The sequence below is a fragment of the Anolis sagrei genome, chromosome 1 (genome assembly GCF_037176765.1).
Source record: "Anolis sagrei isolate rAnoSag1 chromosome 1, rAnoSag1.mat, whole genome shotgun sequence".
Taxonomy (NCBI): Eukaryota; Metazoa; Chordata; class Lepidosauria; order Squamata; family Dactyloidae; genus Anolis; species Anolis sagrei.
The window spans coordinates 246,792,277-246,809,004 of record NC_090021.1 but is presented as its reverse complement, the minus strand read 5'-3'; the positions used below and the strand labels follow the sequence as shown (position 1 = coordinate 246,809,004).

General features: G+C 37.7%; 1 protein-coding gene across 5 annotated transcripts in view; it reads right to left on the bottom strand.

The window, feature by feature from the left end:
- The window catches only part of PTPN5 (protein tyrosine phosphatase non-receptor type 5), an 84,753-nt gene that overhangs the window by 58,358 nt on the left and 9,667 nt on the right, over positions 1 to 16,728 (bottom strand). For 4 of the 5 annotated variants that reach the window (XM_067462614.1, XM_060768214.2, XM_067462613.1 and 1 more), the window contains exon 2: positions 4,156 to 4,228. The exons of the other annotated variant lie outside the window; for it this stretch is intronic. The gene's annotated coding sequence lies outside the window, so the exon portion shown is untranslated. The remainder of the gene's footprint in view (positions 1 to 4,155; positions 4,229 to 16,728) is intronic. 5 annotated transcript variants of the gene reach the window in all.

The window sequence follows — 16,728 nt, the reverse complement described above, 5'->3', positions numbered from 1 at the left end:
AGTAGCAGGTGGAGGGAAATGGGATAGGCACAAAGAGGGGACTTTTAAAAAAACTTTTTTGACATCTTACATGAGGCAGGTGGGTATTTTATGAAGTCTACAATTGGTAGGGGGTGTAACAGAAAAACTAATTATAATGGAAGTTTTGTCTATGCTTATTAATATTGATATTATGGCAAGGGCAGGCAGGAATTGGCTACATATGATTGGTCGATGCGTCACCATGCTTGCATAGCCTCTGCAGTAGAAATGTATCCATTATAGAGTGGCTAGCAAGAAAAAGGGGCAGAGCTAGCTGAGAAGAAAAGAAGGAACATTTTAAAAATATGTGGTTTAAAACAAAGTACATGAAGCTAGAGTGTAGAGGTTCCTAGTTTAAGTTTGAGTCTTCAGTTGTGATACTGAAGTAATAAATGGACCACTTTGAGTCATTCTCTAGTCTGGGAGCTAGAGAGACAAAGATCCTTGTATAAAATTGTGCCTCCAGTTATGGTACTGAAGTAATAAGAGAGTATTCTGAGTCTAAGTCCTCAGTCAGGTGGAACTGAGAAACAGAATCTTTTGAGACTAAGTTTACAGTCAGACTATTGACGAAATAAAGTGACTATAAGATATAATTTATCCAGACAGGAGGCTGAGGAGGAATTACATTTAAAAGGGAAATAAGTTACCTAACCAAGTTGGCGTAAGTTAAACTGTTCTGAAAATTATATAATATCAGTTTTATGTATTCTCAAGAGTAAAAGACAGATGTAACCATACCCAGGTGGAACTGAAGTACTGTGTAACAAATACACTTTATGTGCACAATAATTCATAAACATTTCTTTGTTTTAACTAATATATTAGAGTCTTATGTCAAGTTACAGGACTGAAGTTACATTTCTGAAAGTCAGCTGGAGATTACATTGATGTAACCTGTGAGGAGAAGTTGAAAGCTACATACACATGGATTACACATCAAAGAGATATTTACAGACATTTAAAATTAGATCCTGTAACAAACATATATAAGAAAGGTGACACAGAGACAGAGATAGCGTATTTTAGGACGTGAACCACAAGTTGCTGAGTTGCTATGAGGTTTATTCTTCTCTCTCCCCTTTATCAGCATTATTGCCTGGTGCATACGTATACAAATAGGTTTATCGGCGGCAGAAGGTGGCATATTTAAAAGAAAAGAGAAGAAGAAGTTCCCCTTCCTGCCAGAAAGGGTTTGTTGGTATCCCATTAACATCTTCTCCTTCTGTGTTGAGGGGTTAAAGCTTTTACTCCTACACACATGACAATCAGACTCCTTGAAAGTATAAATGTCATGCTCCCCCCCCCCCCGCCAAGCCTAACAGCTGGTGATAGTGTTGAACTCTATACATTTCAAGTGGGAACAGGTATGTGAAGGCTTGTGAGTGAATGTGTGCAAAGGAAGTATAAATCCGTATTTGTTTGTAGATGGGTATAAATATATATGTACATGAATGCTTTGGCCTTGTTCACTACTGACGTATGTCCATTAAAAGTAAACCAAAATGGGATGCACCAGCTTCAACATGATAAAGTTTTCCTGGCCATGACTGTCCTTGTTGTGATCACTATCCGTTTCAAAGGCCTTGAAATAGAGGAATCCTTTAATTTCTGTCCTCTTACAAAATACTAATTGTACACAAAATGCATCTACATAATTTTTGCATACAAGTATCCCATATCTGAAATGATGGAACTACAAGTTTTTGGATTTTGGAATACCTATATTTGTATATATGTGCATAATGAGATAGTTTGGAAATGGCCTAAACATGAAATTAATTTATGTTCCATATACATCTTCTATACTGAAGAGAAGTTTATGCAAAATTTTACAGAATTTATTTTGCATGGGAAACAAATTTATGTACACTGCACCACCAGAAAGCAATGGTGTCACTTTCTCAGACAATCATGTGGACAATTTTGGATTTTGAAGTATTTTAGACTGCAGAATTCTGGATATGGGATGCTCAACCCGGGTCCCCTGCTGCTCTTGGCACAGCTAGGTCCCTACCTACTAGAGTCTGAAAATTTTGCTCTTTTTTTGGCAATACTCACAAAGCTCCATTCATATGAATGTCTATGATCTGTTTATTTTTCAGTGTTAAGTACCTTAAAAGTTGATCAAAAGTGTCTGTATGCCTATTTATATATGTGACACACACATATACATTAACTATCAACATTAGTTAAATATACATAAACATTGCCATTCCATGCGCCATCTATTGTTTCAGTTTGCTTTTCACACATAAATGTTCGGAGCCTAAGGTACTGATTGTAAAGGTAAGATGTTGTGGTTTAAAACATATATGGGAGATTGGCTTTTTGGTTTTAAAACTGAATGAATTGGAGCAGGAAAATGGATCTAATTAAGCTCTATGGCAGCAACATACAACACAAAAACAATCTACAGTTAGGCAAAATTCTTCCAAAACACAATACAAATGCCTATCTGTGAAATCCATTTCAAAATGAAAAAATATGGCTCTGGAAAATCAGGATTTTCAATTTAAACCTTTTTCTGGAAAAAGACCATCCATGCAAAGCACTTATTACACATTTGGCACAACAAAATACCTCTGTTACGTCAGAACACAATAAGCTCCTTGCTGATATAAACAAGAAAGTTTGTACTGCCATGTTTTCTACAAATAGTACTATAGGCTTATCAGAGAGAAGTATTATTAAAAAAACTTTAGTCAATAACATTTCCCTGGTGTTGGAAGATGCACATTACCTATATGTTATTGATGGGGGAAAAAACCTGAACATAGACTGAGCATCTTGGGTGATTTTTCTTAAACAATATGAAAAAAGAAAAGTGAGGTAAGGAAGAAAAATCCAGCAGTACCTTTGCAAATAAATGGTTTCTTTAGCCTGAGTTTTTTGTGGATTTCAGTCCATTTCTTCAGATGCACTGCATTTTAGCATGAGTTAAAATCCATTTAACTCATCCTAGAATAAACTAAGGAGCCCCCGGTGGCACAGTGTGTTAAAGGGCCGAGCTGCTGAACTTGCTGACTGAAAGGTCACAGGTTCGAATCCGAGCATGGTGAGCTCCCGCTGTTAGCCCCAGCTTCTGCCATCCTGGCAGTATGAAAACATGCAAATGTGAGTAGATCAATAGGTACTGCTCTGGCGGGAAGGTAACAGCGCTCCATGCAGTCATGACCTTGGGGGTGTCTATGGACAACGCTGGCGCTTCAGCTTAGAGATGGAGATGAGCACCAACCCCCAGAGTCGGACATGACTGGACCTAATGTCGGGGGAAAACCTTTACCTACCTTGACCTACAATAAACTAGTTATTCTCCCAGATACTGCTGTATTCCTTCTCCCTGCCTCAACTCTACCTTTTCTTTTTTATATTCTCTAACACTTCTCTCCTTAAAAACCTCCAAAAATAGTAATTAAATTAAAAAGAAATAAAATACTCATTTAAACACACAAGGAGTAAGTCAAATTAGCTCTGTGACTTCAGATATAATCAATTCAAACTAAATTCAAGGCTATTGGTTAAAGTTTTTTCATCATCAATCTACTTTTTCAAGCATGAATGAAACCACTGCCCTCTATATTTTTTCTCCAAAAGCCAAGACATTAATGGACTAAAAGCATTTAGTAAGTACCTATGGCACCCTACCTGGCAGCAATCCCCGCCAACGCTGATAGTGTGGGAGCTCTATTAGTCATCCAATGTGCGTAGTTTATTGGCACCATGCCCTTACTATATTTTGTGCCACAAAGATGATCAATGGTTTTATTTTTACCTTTCCTCTACACCAAAGTCAAAAATAGCACTCTTCTCACCATTCCTCATTATAAAGGTGGTTGTCAGAGTAGATGGATGGATAAATAGCAAGATCTCATTTAAGAATGCATAGACAATGTGAGCAGCAGAGCATGGTAATTTTACTTTTTTTTAAACTCCAGCTTCAAGAATAACTCAATGACCGAGAGATTATTGGAGCTACAGTTTAAAAGAAAACAAATTTTAAACCTCTGGAGAACAGACAAGACACTTTTCTGTTCAGAACCCTCTAAATGTTTTTTCGCTTTACAAAATTTTGATCTAAATGGTACTTTGCTTTTCTTATACATGGAGCGTTAGCAGACACTATAAACTTACCAAGCAGTCAGTCATTCTAAGTATCACAGTTTCATGATTTCTTGAGTTGACTCATCAGTTACTATCCTGTTTCCTAAAGCATGAAAGAAAGAAAAGCAGAGTGCTCTTCAGTGGGTATGAATGAAAAATGTGTTCTAGAAATTAAATAGAACATTGCATTTAGTTGCATCAAAATACTTTGGCACATTCATATAGGAGGAGTGTGGAAACAGAAACCACAAATAATAGCCCATTTTCAAACTGGTAGCGCATTTTTATAAGAATTTATGAATGAGATAGCTGCAACCCAGAAATCTCTTAATAGCATGACATATGTAACGTGATATATCTCTGCCAATATTCTGTTTTGATTTCTTCATTGTGCTTTGACCAAACAAGATTTGTCTTCATTGTACAAACACAAATTTTATGATGCAGCAGCACAACCTAGAAGAGTCCAATTTCTTAGTATCACACAGTTGGAAGGGACTAAAAAGGCCATCTAGTCCAACTTGTTGCTATCCAGTTCTCTAAAGAGAGACCATTCCACAATTGGAGTGCCAGGACTGAGAAACCCTCTCCTATCTCCCAACACAACATATTGATCTCACTGGTAGGACATGAAGAAAGCACACCTTTAACATATCTTAATCCTTAGGAAGGCACCATCATGGAAAGGGATTCCTTCAAGTGTCAAGATCCCAAGCCACTTAAAATTGTAATTGTCATCACAAACACTTTGCATTCATATCAGAAATGTACTGGCAGCCAGTGCAATTATATTTGAACTGTGCTACCCAGAACTGGACACAGAATTGCAGGTGAGGTCTGACCAAAGCAGAATACAGTGGCATTATAAATTTATTTTATTGAGACACTATACTTCTATTCGTGTGGCCTACAATTACTTTGGCTTTTTTGAGCCATCACATCTCAATGTTAATTGCAGAGGAGGGCGACTAAAATGATCAAAAATCTGGAGACCATACTCTGTGAAGGGCATCTTAAAAAGCTGGATATGTTCAGCCCGCAGAAGATAAGGGTGAGAGGAGACATGATAGCCAATGTATAAATATGTGAAAGGATGTCATAAGGAGGAAGGAGTAGCCTTGTTTTCCACTGCCCTGGACACTAGGACATAGAACAATGGCTTCAAACTACAGGAAAGGAGATTCCACTTGAACATTGGAAAAACTTCCTGGCTATTAGTGCTGTCCAGCAGTGGAATTCTCTGCCTCAGCGTCTAGTGGAAACTCCTTCCTTGGAGGCTTTTAAACAGAGGCTGGGTAGCCATCTTTCAAGGGTACCTTGAATGTGCTTTTCCTGCATGGCAGGGTGTTGGACTAGATGGCCCATACAGTCTCTTCCAATTCTATGATTCTAAGTTTATCAAGCTTATTGGTTGGTTGGTTCTTGCTTGGCTCTTTTGTATCTTTTTGAAGATGCAGAGAACATTCACCCTCCTCCAGTCTCCTGTTCTATTTCCCAAGAATTCTCAAATATTATGGACATAAATTCTGAGATTACATTTTCTAGTTCCTTTAGTACTCCTTAAATGAGCTTGGAGACCTAAGCTCATTTAAGAGTAGCTAAGCTTTACAATACTATCCTTTTTCCTATATAGGCTATAATTTCTTTACGGTATCATTGTTCTGTTTGTACTTGGTTGAATGCTATTTTTCTTCTGAGAGAAGACAAGAGTCAAAGCAAGTGTTGAGTCGTTCTGCCTTCCCTCTTTACTGTTTCACCTCCTTTTCCATGCAGAGATCCTACTGTTTCATTGTTTTTCCTCTTAGTTGAAACACCATAATAATTTTAAAAAGAAAATCTCACTTTAAATTATTTTAAACACTCAAGCAAACCTGAACAAATTCTGAGCTTAAGTTTTTACCTTCCTCTCTACAGGTACTGTCTATTCATTTATATTCCTCTTTAGCAATTTCCCCATTTCTTTCACATTTTCACACCCTTTTTCTTTCTCACTGAAATTACTTGCAATTCAATATCCTGCCTTCTTAGAAACTCTCAAACATTGTGAACTACTTTACCTTTGAGTATTTATTAATTACTGGATTTTTTTTTAATTTTTAGAGCAGTTAGGAACAATGTTGTTAACTGGAGGTCTAGAAAGAACAATTCTTTAGGTATGGCTATTGATTCTATTGTTGTCAAAGCTGTTAATGTATAAATGAAACCACATTGAACAAACTTGTGTAATAAGCAAGCCTATTAAACTATACATGCACTATACTTTGCACTGCTTTTGGTAATACTCTATATGTTGCCATGGGCGCTAACTCGTGGCTGCGTATGATTGTCATCAGGGGTAGAGTCTTGCAGGGAGGGGGGGGAGGTCCATAAATGACTGTGAAGACATGGATCCATATGGTCTTTCACATTCAGGACTTAAGACACCCCAAAATCATATCACACATAACAATAATGTTATCAAAAACCGAATGTTCTCTCTTCCCCATTTTTGACAAATACAGCAACAATTTGGGGTGCATAGACAGTATTCACTGCAATTCTTTACAAATACAGCAATGTAGATTAGTGCCTGTTTGTGCAAATAGTACGCACTGCATTGAGAATATAAAAGGGAAATTTGTAAGAATAACATGCATTAGCCAGAAGTAGAAATATTAACTGTGTACTTGTTTATTCTACAGGTGATATACATGACCTGAATCAGTACAAGAAACACAATAACATAACTGCTACCAAATCTCACTAGCCTTGATTTCCTCAAAGTGGAAACATTGGGTTTCTATCAAATCTTGAGTCAACTATAAGAAGTTCAGTGTGACCAAAACTATCATTCAAGATGTGCTTTGCAATGGGCAAGTTGCTGCATCTTCTCTTATTAAACAAGACCTATTTGTGGATTTCTCAGAAATGGAATACAAGACCAGATGGTCTAGTATTCATCAGATCCTGTCGGACTGTTATGATCTTAAGTAGCCTGACATGCATACAAGAAATAGAATTGAATCACCAAATATTATGAGTCAATCTCTCCTATGAAATGCAATGAAGGAAGTACTGCAATCAATTACTATTACTCATAAAATTTAGGCCAATTTCTAGGAATCCTTTGCATTGTTTTGAAGAGCTTAATGTAGTCAGGTCTTAGCCAAAACAGATTTAATCTATCATTGTACTAATTCAAAGCCATTATTTATATAAAAATCAACATTATTTATTACAGAGAGATGGGAAGAGAATGCAATGACAGGAGGAAAAACAAAGAAAAGTCCCTTCAGCAGGGCAAAGGGAGACAATCACAGAATTTAGCAAAACTGAACTAGATGCTCAAGTGATTAAATCTGTCTTCACACAGGAAATAAATATAGTATTATTGCTGTTCCTCAGGTCCTCTAAAATGTAAACATATAGATTTTCAAATCCATTAGTTTCACCAAATTCACAGCAAACTGCTATGTATACTAGCGCATCCAAATTTTTCCAAGGGAGATGAAACAAACCAGTTGGCCTGTGCTAATTCTCTTATTTGCTTTTCTGAAATGTGATGAACTTAAAGTGATCAATCAAGTAGAATTCTGGTTATGATGTATGCTATCAGGAAAGGTGCACTGTCAGAAGAAATGAAAGCTGCATAGCTCAAAGCTAGTAGAGTTCACCTTGAGAGCAGAATAGATAGAATGTTCATGGCAACTACCATTTTCCCATGCAGTCGACTATACATCTGATACTAATGCATGTAAATCCCTCTTCATGTAAATTTGGTACATGAAATGAAACAGCTGACCAAGGGTTATCTGATGAATGAACATTCTGGAATAAACTGGTTTGATCTATAGTTACTCCATTCACCCTGGAAGAGATTGGTTTGATCTGGTCATCTGCATAGGCTTAGTGACTAACAATGCTCAGGAGCATGTGTCAATAAATCTCATGGACTAGTGAATAAACTCAGACAAGTTAAGGCAAATTGAAACTAATAATTAACTAAAGAAAAAAAATGCAATACTAAAAGCTCAAAATTGGGGTGCGGAGGAGGTGAAGAAAATTAGCAAAAGGCTTTAATACAGCAATTTACGACTCTAATGGAGAAGTCGAACAAATGTCAAGATGCTGTCTATTAAGGGAATTTAGCAAGGTCACTGCAATTCAACCCCTGTTAAGCTTTCAGTGACTAATATATGTGACATCATTCATGGAAAAAGCATCTGTGTAAGTACATTTTAAAAAGCAAATCCTAACTATGAAAGGCCGATCTGGACTGGAAATTTAGGGTGGAAGACAGGAAGTCATTAACTAAGTGTTCCGTGCTGAAGCCACAAGTACTCCATTCCCTATATATCTTCAATTTACTTCTTACTATTCACACAATTGTTAATCTTATATAATCCCATCTCTTAACTGTTAGTTATATGCCGTTTATTTCTACTCTCATGAAGTTATTTCCCACTTGTCTGATCTATCCTAAAATGTTGTAGAGAAGTATCAAGTATAATAGGCAAGATGATCTTGCAATCAAACAAGGAAGCACAAAGGCAGACTTACAGTTGGACATTAATAATCCAAAAATAATGACCACATATGATTTACCTAACTTTAGATGATGAAGACAATGAAACAGTTCAAGATTTTTCCATACCATGGTTCAGTCATTAATGAGAACAGAGACTGCAGATCAGAAATTAGCAAAAGAATAGTACTTTGAAGGGTAGCCTTGAAGGAACTAGACAACATTTTGATGTCAAGATATATCATAGAATACAAAAATTAGGATTATCTATCCTAGTTCCAAATTCTATGTATAATTGTAAAAGTTGGACAGCGAAGAAAATTGATAGAAAATCAATTAATTTGAGATGTTGTGCTTGAGTTCTGAAAAGAGTTCTGACAATGCTATAGATGAATAAACAGACAAATAAATGGGTTCTAGAGAAAATCAAACCTGAACTCTGCCTTGAAGCCAAGATGACAAAACCAAGACTTTGGTCATATTATGATAAGGAATAACTCATTAGAGAATATAACACTGATTGGTAAGATAAAAGACAGCATGAAAAGAGGGAGACCACATTCCATATCAAAGAAACAATATCCCTGAGTCTCAATCAAAGAAACAACGTCCCTGAGTCTGCAGGAGCTGAGCAGGGCTGTTGATAATAAGGTGACTTGGGGGTCTCTCATTCATAGGGTCACAATTAGCTGAAGTTGACTTGATGGCAGTTAACAACAAACAACAATCTCATTTCTGTCTATACTGGAGGCTTAATCAGGCTATTTATCCATCCTCCTCAAATAATGCAGCCCACCTGCTCTTGTCAAACAGATTCTGCAAGCAGCTGAAAACAAAATTGGGGAATGTGTACAAACCAGAAGTGGCGAGTTCTCATCCAGACCACCTCTCCTGTATGAAACAAAAAAACTGTTGGGCTAAATCCAAATGTTAGTTTTAACTATAACAGAGCCATTATATGACTGGAACTTGTTAAATCAATAGACAAGCATTATTCTAATGTGCAGCTGGGGACATTCTGTGCAGTAGGAAAATATAATGTGTAATAGGAAATAAAGGGGCCATGGCAGTGCAGCGGGTTAAACTGCTAGGCTGCAGAACTTGCTGACTGGGAGGTCAGCAGTTCAAATCCAGGGACTGGGGTGAGCTCCCATTATTAGCTCCAGCTTTTGCTAATCTAGCAGTTCGAAAACATGCAAATGGGAGTAGATCAATAGGTACCACTTTGGAAGGAAGGTAATGGCACTCCAGTTATGCTGGCCATATGACATAGGAGGCATCTATTCGAAATGGAGATGAGCACCACCCCTCAGAGTTGGACTTGACTAGAATTAATATCGAGGGGCAATCTTTACCTTTTAATAGGAAAGGGGTTGTGGTGCAATTCAATAGCAGGTCAAGGTGATAAGAAAAAGATAAATAAATAAATATTTAAATGCTTTCTGTTATCTTTAAGGCTTCCTAACCTTAATAGGAAATCTGTTACTGGGAGCAATAGTCTGTTACTGGGGGCAGCTGCCTGACTACTTCTACTGTGAATAAGGAGGGGACATACACTCTTGAGTATCTTCATATCTTTGAATCTAGTTGTGTTACTTCAGTACTGTCAACTGCGTCCAGCACTCCTCTCCCACCACAGCATCAAATTCACTGGCTCCTACAAAATCACTACAGTTTATAATGAATTTCACTGCAGCACATATTTGATCGGTTCTAGCTTAGTCAGTGCCATCACTCCTTAGGGACAGTGTTAACATATCTTCAGCAAGTGTCTTGGTGGAGTTGTACTTGTTATTTTCTATAATGTGATGCATGGTCATGCAAAATAACACATGGAGCCAGACAGTTTCAAGAAAAAACATATCCTTGATATTAGCCCTCTGGATTCTTGTCTAGTATAAAATAAAGTTTGGAAATAACATTGACAATGGGTACGTAAGTTCCATTGATTCAATACATATTCTCTAGCAGGGATTAAATTGAATATTGCAGCATTGCTTGTAGGGTCTGGTAACTCTTGGGCTACTTTTTCTGTGATGTAAACAGTAATCATTAAGACAGTGGTACAGTCTCATCCAGAATTTATTATTTTCTTTCTCTTCCACAATCCTGATACAATTTGTGTCTCCAAAACATCTATTTGTGTTTCAAAAAACAAAACAAAAACAAACCCCTACATTGATAGCACAGGAATCTACTTCTCTTGAAATGCAGATAGCAGCTTCTGAGAGATAATTTTATCCTGATGATGAAGAGAAAGAGTTAAAACTTTCCTGCTGCATGGCATAGTGAGTGCATCATAGTCATCTAAACATACACAAATTAACTTGTCTAGATTGGCCTTCAATGTGATTTGAAGCCACTCCTGTTCTAAAGCTCATTCTAGCTGATACTGGCAGTAAGCCGCAGTGCAAGACGGATTGGTTTTGGCTCCTCTGCATTACAGTTAACATTTTCAGTCACAACAGCCACAGAAAAAGGTTATTTCCAGAAATTCTGTTATTCCCAAGGTGTGCCAGCCTTGTCCTAGAATGTGTCTGGCCACTCTATTAAATTTCAGATGATGTATTGTTTGAAAAGTACCAAGTTTTCTCTCTAGGAAATTAGAAATCTCTGAAAACTCTCTTGTTGCTGCAATCTATAAACAAAAGTGATAATCCTCCACACACATGTACACATGTATACGAGTCTCTCTTTTTCTCTCTCTGCATGTATATGGATGAGAGAGAAACTTTTTCCCTAACCCTGTCTTCTTTCATAGTCTCTTTACAGAGATAATTGTAATTGTTGACTGCACTGCAACCTGAGACTAAAATCTTACCAAGTCTAGCATGCTGATCCCAAGAATGGTTAACTGTGAGAATACTACAAGCAAGACATAAACACGACAGTACTCTCCAGCAATTCCTAATAGGAGAGATTGTTACTATACACCTCCAAGTTATTTCATGAAGACCCTAAGGTGGATTTTCTTAGCAAGAGTACTTAAGAGTAGGTTTGCCTTTTCCTCCTTGTGAGGCTGAGAGCATGATCTGCCTAAGGTGTGTTTCTGTGTCTGAGCTACCTGAAACCACACATACAACTAAACATCATTAAATTAGCAGACATTCAGTCCCAGTATACCACAAAATTGAGCCGAAGGATTTAAGAGATTCCTAGAGATATATCCTTTCTGTGACTCTGCTAGGTCCTCCAGCTCGACTCTATGGTAACTTCCAGAGGGAGCATACCATTGAATTTGCTGAAGGACCTAGGAAAGTTTTGGAGAAATCACTTTTCCTCAGTTGTGAGTAAGTGAAACCATTAATGTGGGTTCTGAGATTGCTAGGGCCTTAACTGTATTGGGAATTAGTTATGGTGTCATCTCCCTCCAAATGGTTTACTAAAAAGCCCTAACAAAAATATTTCACAAAACTAATAATAATAATAATAATAATAATAATAATTTTGTTTATATTCCACCTTATCTCCCCAGAGGAACTTAGGGTGGATTCCAGCATACAAAGGCAAACATTCAATGCCACCATAGAACAAACAAATACCGACATAATAATCCCAGAAAAACCTTTCTACCAGTATTTTGTTGTTGTTGTGTCCCTTCCTGTCATTTCCTAGTTATTGCGACACTAAGTGGAACTTTTAATAAAGTTTCCTTAGATTAAGAATGTGTCATCTACCCAAGGTCACCCAATGGCTTTCCACAACCAAGTGGGGAACTGAACACTGGTCTCAACAGTCATAATCCATTGCTCAAACCTCAACACTTTACCTTTTTTGTAAGAAGTTTCAAATGCCTATGGTGGAAAGCGGGTTGGGGGGGGGGGGAATTGCAAAGTGCATATGCAAATTGCAACGAACCATTTCAAAGCAGTCCAAAGTCTATACCTTTAAACTTTGGACTACTTTATCAATACTATTTATTTATAGCACTAGTATATATTTATACTCAACACAGAGATACAAACACACAAAGAACAATTTATTTAATGGCTCCCACTCACAGAGTTATGCTTGCCCATGTATGCATATAAAATGTAAGAAATCTGCCTCATAATGGACATTACATACTTCAGGCAGTGCATTTTAAAGCAATTACAGTGTTTCTCTGGTGATAAAAGGCCATTTGGTCTGCAGCCTTGTACCTTTTAAACATCAATGATAGCACACTACAATAGTCTAGCAAGGAACTGCCTGGGGCGTTTCACAGCTGAAAAGCACTTTCTAAGAGTTAATTTGCTGGAAAGGCTAGATTTCCAGGACACAGTAGAAGGAACAGGTCAACTTAAGCTTTATAGAACTTTGCGTAATGTTGCTTGGACAGAAAAGTAGCACACGTTGAAACGATATTAGACAAACCCTAATAACGTTTTAGTTCACTTCCAGGGGCTTTTAGCAGCATGATACGCATAAAATCTAGGCCCATTTACAAGTAGGAATCTAAGAACCTCATCACAATGAGATCCTGATTCAGGGGAAAATGGGACATCTGTGGGCAGAGGGGCAAATCCAGGGAGCAGTGTGGGAACCTGTTGCCCCATGCCTAGCATCGCCCCCTTCCTTATCCCATAGGGGGATGTGTCACTGCCCAGCTTCCCCCTGAGCTTTCCCTGTTCTATCGAATGAACATGGGAAGCCTCCTGTTTCCAGGGCTCCGTCGTAGAACACTTCACAGTTCATGGATGGAGCCCCAACAGAAGTAGCTGTGCGTCGTCTGATGGAATTTGGTGGACTCCATCCAGGAACTGTGTTTAAAGCATCCCACAAAGGGTAAGAAAGCCCATGTGATGAAGTTGCAGGTGTTTTGGAGCAAAAGACAAGAACATTGGGTTATCGGGCTTCCTATTTGATAACTACATTCAAGTCTTTATATTTTAAAATTCATATCAGTTTGCCAAGGCAAAGAACTCTGTTTAACAGGAACTAAATGTTTGCAGAGAAGACTGAAGGCTGGATTCAACATGCCTCCTTTCTTCTATTGAAATATTATTTCCATAGCCATCTTCAGCCAACATACAAAGACAAACTTGTAAATGTGGGGATTTGTAAAAAGGCACCATGATGTAAATGGGTTGACTGGAAAGACATGTGTCAGCAGCTGATTGGTTGAGCATGCCAGGAGCTAGAATTCTAATTGGCTACTGTCTCTGGCTTGCTGCAGAGACAAACGGTTGTAACTGCCACTTTCACCTCGGAGAGTGAAGACAGCGCAGAGTGGAAACAGCCTGGAAGGAAATGGCTGCCAACACTCTGAAACCTAATAATTGCTAAGGCATGAAGCATATTTTAAATACTGTTTAAAAGGACTGTTTATTCCCTCTGTTCTCTGTAAGAATCCAGAGACTGCTGCATATATTGTTGCTCTGTTTGACCTTTTCAACTGAAGTAAACTTACTGTTACTTGTTACACAAGCCCGAGTGACACGTTATCATACTGCAGGGTATATTTTGGTTCAGAAGCTGTGGTAAAGATTGTGTTTATTTACATTTACAACCTACAACAGTAAATACAAGACCCAGTTATCTGTGATAAATATAATTGCCTCAAGGCCACCAGATAAAAATCCTTTTGTAGCCCGAAAATGAGAATGTTTGCTCTCTTTTTTCCTCAGACTCTACATATGGCCACATTGGCTATGCAGTTATTGGTACTGTAGTCCAAAAACATAACTTTTCCAAGATTCAGCAAGGAAGACAAAACAGTAAAACTCTTGTGGCACATATTCTTTAGGACAAACCTGAAAGGCTACAAATATGACTGTAAATCAACAACTAGAAATCATTTTTAGACATAGAGAAAAGTATTGTCTTAATACACATGAGTAGATCTATAGAGGTTATGTGTTGATCTAGAATAATGTAAAATTTAAAAATACCAAACATTATTCTGCAATCTGCATTTTGCAATTCAACTGTGTAATGCATTTCCTTCTATTCTGAATATTAAGGAGTTAGGTAATTACAGTATGATACTTCTAAGTTTCTGTTCTAGTAATTGTGCTAACAGTGTGCGGTGTATATTGTCTGTCATTTAAAACTCCCAATATGCAGACTGTGCCTGTTTAGATTTCTGAATCAAGATTACATATTGCCTGGGATTCCCCTTGTGTTAAGATTGCTCACGCTTCCCCTCTTTATGCAAAGTCTATGGAGGTTACAAAAAGTCAATGGGGATTAAAAAGGCTAATTTTGTGATTTAGAAAACTTGGCTATAATCCCAGAAAGCATATACAAATGAAGATTTACCGTGTGTTGTTTCATTTCTCAAATTCTTACCTCCCTTCCTACTGCCTGCCTCATATATCATCCCTACACTGCCCAACAGTGACATGCTGTTTCCACCTGAAAACCTCCTATGATGAGAGGAGACACAATGATAAAGCACTCACTGGCAAAAAATTAACTGGATCTGCCTAGCTATAACATATCTGCAGTACCTTTTAAATCAATGATAACAGAAAATCCACTTACTTAAGAAGCACAGGAAATGTATGCTCTATTTTAGTATGTAAGTTGAATTAGAAATGAAGAATATGCAGAAGATGGAATACTTTCCTGAAATTACACATTGGGAGAAGCTCACATATGGAAAAAATATAGTAGTAACATTGATGACCACACATCAGAACCAAGCTTTGTTAAACATTGGGAGTACATGGAAGAACAGCCTTCCCACACAGCTTGCTCTTATTACCAACTTGGAATGTAATGATTAGTTTAATGACTGGCCCATTACCTCTCTACCAGTCCCTTGAAACACACGATCCATTTTCTGTGTTAGTCCCTGTTACCTTGCAATTGAGATTTTTTTTAAAATCCCTACACAACTGCTCTGATCTCTGTTTCATTATGTTGTGGCTTGATGAAATGCTAATTTTGTGAGACAGAAAATAAAACGTTTGTTTTAAGGTTTTTGCCAACTTCTTCATGTCTCTTTACTGAATTAATGCTAAACATTTGTAATTTATCCAGTCATGGAATTTTATATAATTTGTTATCAGAGCTATTTTAAACATTTTGGCTAAGGAAGCAAATCTAGTTTTGGTGTCTCCTACAGCTATGGAACCTGGTGTTTCTGTGTCCGGAAGCTCCTCCTCTGGGTTTATAATACATCATTAGGAATATTTCCATGATTTTTTAAAGCATACATCTGTAATCTGAATGCAGTAAAGTTAACCATCACCCAAGCAAAAACATTAGAGAATGAAAACTGGCTGCACAAATTCAAAGAAGCAGTAATGGGGCACTCAAGATTAAGCATCATTTCAGGATTGAGTTTGGCCAGCCTCTTGAGAGTACTGATAACAGTTTTTGCCTTATAAACTATGTTCAGCTATGCCCGTGGTTCTCAACCTGTGGGTCCCCAGATGTCTTGGCCTTCAACTCCCAGAAATCCTAACAGCTGGCAAAGTGGCTGTAGTTGCAGGCCAAAACACATGGGGAATCAGAGGTTGAGAACTACTAATTCTATGCCAAAGCAAGTGGCCATTGCCCTATTAATATTTCTTCTGATTCATACAGGGCTGCTAGTTTAGGGGGCACAACACTACCAAATCCAACATGGCTACATTTAGATGCTTGGGACATGAACCGAAGATACTAGATCAGAAGGTTATCTGGATAAAGTGATAAGAACTTGTTTGGCTTCCTAGTGTCTTTCCACTATTACAAGGCAACTTGGAAACAGTTCCTGAAATGATGTAAAACAGGTCAAGAAAACAGGGGGGAACATCTAATTTCTTATTTTCAAATGGGCTTGGATATAGGCTTCTGGAAAAAACACATTAAGTATTTTTTATTTATTTGTATACTGCCCTTCTCAACCCCAAAGGGGATTCAGGGTGGGTCACTGTGCAGAAGAATCCTCTAAGTGTGAACTTAAAACTGCTACTGAATTTACCACTGGAACCATTGCAAAGTAGGTAAGCGACAGTTGTTTATGGTTCTGAAATCAAATGGCATGCCATGCCAAGAGTAAGTAACCCCACATAAAGTGTTACTTAAAGGGACCAACTTTATGAATCCACCTCCCAGTTCATAGATCCCTAGGGACACATTTACACTGATGGTGTATAATCCAGTTTGAAGCCAGCTGCAGCAGC